Below are 3,608 nucleotides of genomic sequence, written 5' to 3'. Positions count from 1 at the left end.
AGGGATATCTGTCACTTTATGGATCATAGTTATGGGGAATAAAGATGAATTTGATTCTTCTTCCCAGTCCAATAGTAAATTGATTGGTAGAATTGGTAGACTGGAAGAATGAAAAGAATTTTAGAGAACTCTTGTTATACAGCTCTGGTGGGCTTTGGAAGAAAGAAGTATGTAAGAATCTCATGAGCTCTCTCTGGGATGGGTCAATGATTTGAAATGAATGGACAAAGAAATTTGGGGCATACTTTTCTGGCATGGAAAAATACAGAAGGAGCAGTTAAAGCTATAGAAAGGGCTAACCGGATTAAGGTGGTTTGGGTTTTGTGTGCACAAAATCGAAATGGGAAGATTTTATTCCAAAAGACATCCTGTGTTCTTTGATCAAGTTTTAGTGACATATTGTAACAGAATACAACTAGGTGACTACAAAGGACTCCTGAACTGTCTTTAGCATGGCTCAGCAGGCATAGTGGTTCATAGACGGAGTGAGCCACAGCCGATGCCATTATTCACACAGGTCAGATTTGTGCTAGCGTGCCTTTTGTCATAGCTGCAGACTTCTCTCCTTGCAGCCTCTGATTGCTTGGCATCTCAATGTTCTTCAGAGACATTGTGACACTGTGACAAAATAAAAACAAGAGGAATTGTAAGGAGATGTTTGGCTGAAGCCAATGCTTCATGGAAAGCATTGTCAGTGATGTGTACTGATACTTCTAGCCCTAAGGCTTATTTTCTAATTGCATATATATATGTATATACATATATGTATATATATACATATATATACACACACACACACACATATATATGTATATATATGCAATTTTATTCTAATATATTCTAATATATATTCTTTTTTAAAATTTATTTATTTATTTATTATTATTTTCTTTTTTCACATTTCAAATGCTATCCCGAAAGTTTCTTATACCCCCCCGCCCCTGCTCCCCTACCCACCCACTCCCACTGCTTGGCCCTGGCCTTCCCCTGTGCTGGGTCATATAAAGTTTACAAGACCAAGGGGCCTCTCTTCCCAATGATGGCTGATTAGGCCATCTTCTGCTACATATGCAGCTAGAGACACGAGCTCAGGGGGTACTGGTTAGTTCATATTGTTGTTGCACCTACAGGGTTGCAGCCCCCTACAGCTCCTTGGGTACTTTCTCTAGCTCCTCCATTGGGGGCCCTGTGTTCCATCCAATAGCTGACTGTGAGCATCCACTTCTGTGTTTGCCAGGCACTGGCATAGCCTCACAAGAGGCAACGCAACCACCAGTTCTTCTCTCAGCAGTTTATTCAGGAACCTTGAACAATCTTCTCCCCTGAGCCCCGGGCTACAAGCCCTTTTTTATCATTCACGCCAACCAATTGTGGCAGGCCACGTCACTTCACCAGGCATGTGGCCTTAGCTAACCAGAAGAGCGGGAACATATCACCACCAAATATAGACTTGTTTACCACAAGCTCCATAGCCAACAGGTGCCATCTATAAGGTGTGGCTTCGGGTAGCCCAGGGGAGGGGCCGTGGCCCCCTACATATATGTATATATATATATTAGAATAAAAGCTTTCAGGGAAGAATTACAGTTTTTATTTGCAAAAGCTGAAACTGCTCATATCAGTTATCAACCCAGAACCTGGGTTTCCACAGGATCCACTACATAAAATGAGTGTTGTCACTTTTTGCCAGGTTTGGGAGCCTTTTCTAAGCCTTGGATTTATTTTCCTGGGAGCCAATACTCTTCAAGCAATAGCTGGCCAAGACAGTGGGTCTGGCTTCCCTGGACCTGCACAGCCTTTGGCCCCAGGGGCAGGAGAGACTATGGTGCTGGTCTGATGTCACTGCTGGAGAATGGCAGCCACTGAACGTGGATCTAGACCGTAGGTCTCCAAGTTCCAGACCACAGTCATCTTTTTATTACAATTTTATTCTGTGTAAAGATGATAGCAGTTGGACAGTTTCCCTTTCTTTAGAAATGGGTTCCAGGAAATGTCACTTGGTAGGCAGGCTGCAGATTTTTCCAACACTTGGTCAGGGGACAGTCCCACAGATGCTTCATGGCCAAGTGCTGTTCATTTTTCTCTAAGATGCAGTCACATAGGATCCAGCTTCGCCAGATTTCCGGTGTCTACGTCCACCAGGTTGTTTCTCCTGGCATATTCAATGATGATCCTTTGAACCTCACTGCTCTCAAGGGTGTTCCCTTTCTTGTGGACGAGTTGGTTCATGCTGGCAGGGACACAGTTGAGGGATTTTATATCTATAGGGAGAGAAGGCTGTTCCCTGCTGCCTTCCTGGATAGCCCGGTGTCTCCAGTCCACAGCCACAATGATCTCCACTCCTTTCTCAGCTCCTTAGCCTGGAGAGTCAGCTCCTGCTGCATGTGGTGCAGGAACTTAGAAAACTTTTTATAGCTCAATTTCTTTATCTCTAGTTGCTGTCCTTCAGGGCAGCAGAGAACATGTCTGTCAAGGAGTGTGCTGGTGAACAGAGAGCTCAGCTTCTTTGACCTGACTCTTCAAGGCATGCAGGAAACACTGCTGTGATAGCTCATCCATTTGCTCTTGAAGGGGCTAGCCATCCAAGGAATCCTGGCTCAGGGTCCTGGAGCTGGTATCTTCAGAGGCTTCTGGGGGAGGAGCGTTCCCATCCTCCTCTCCCTGCAGGGCCAGGCTCCTTCGGGTTCGATGCAGACCAAGGTCCACTTTCTCTTCGTTGCTATCTGTGGGATCCACTGCCAGCGGGGCAATGGCAGGTGGAGAAGACTTGTCCCCAGATTTGCATAAGTGGTCCTAATAAGTATGGAGCATAGAGAAGCCCTTTCCTGTCAGACCTGAAGTCAGCATCTGAATTGTGGATGTGGCAGCCACTAGGAGCTCTCTGTTCTCAGTAGTACCTCGGGCTGACCAATAGGGGGCGCCACCACTCCTGGAAGCATGAAATCTGCTCTCCCCTGACTAGGTTTTTTTTTTTTTTTTTTTTTGAGTACTAGAGTTAGGTTTTTTTGTTTGCTTGTTTTTTGGGTTTTTTGTTTGTTTGTTTGTTTTTGGTTTTGTGTTTTGAAAGTACCAGAGGCCATGTTATAAAGGCTGGTAGAAGATCAGAATAGGATCACACTGTTGCATACAAATTTTTTTCCAGTTCAAATAGGATGGGGTTACCACCACACGTATACACAGTCACTGCATACCCTTTGCGAACATACAATTTCACCACGTTTAGCACCTCCTTTCCAGGTGTCAGTTCATAGAACAGATTGGATCCAAGGGTGGAGAAAGCAGCTGTCACATCAGCCAGAAGTTCTCTTCCTATCTGAGCCCTTGATGCCTGCGTTGGACTTGACCTGAAAGGCCTTAGCGAACACGCCTGCTGGAGTAGCCCAGGAAAGAGAAGGGCACAGGTGCCAGGGAGAGTCAACAAATGGGGTATGGCAACTCCCCGGCCTTCAGCCCTGGGGGCAGCCACACTGAGAACTCACCAGGGTACATAGCTGTGTTGCTGACCGGCCCTAGTCCTGGAACTATTTTTAAAAGGCAAGCAAACCTTGGTTGTGCCTTTTACAAATAAATAGGTTGATGATCAAAACAGAGCAAAATGCAACTCAATC

At 45.3% G+C, this 3,608-nt stretch overlaps 1 pseudogene; it reads right to left on the bottom strand.

The window, feature by feature from the left end:
• Nucleotides 1-1,676: 1,676 nt before the first annotated feature.
• On the bottom strand, nucleotides 1,677-3,408 carry LOC110324034 (annotated as a pseudogene).
• Nucleotides 3,409-3,608: the final 200 nt, after the last annotated feature.

This window comes from Mus pahari, chromosome 7 (assembly GCF_900095145.1).
Source record: "Mus pahari chromosome 7, PAHARI_EIJ_v1.1, whole genome shotgun sequence".
Lineage (NCBI taxonomy): Eukaryota > Metazoa > Chordata > Mammalia > Rodentia > Muridae > Mus > Mus pahari.
Note: the sequence above shows the minus strand (reverse complement) of the source record. Positions and strands in the feature narration are given on the sequence as shown.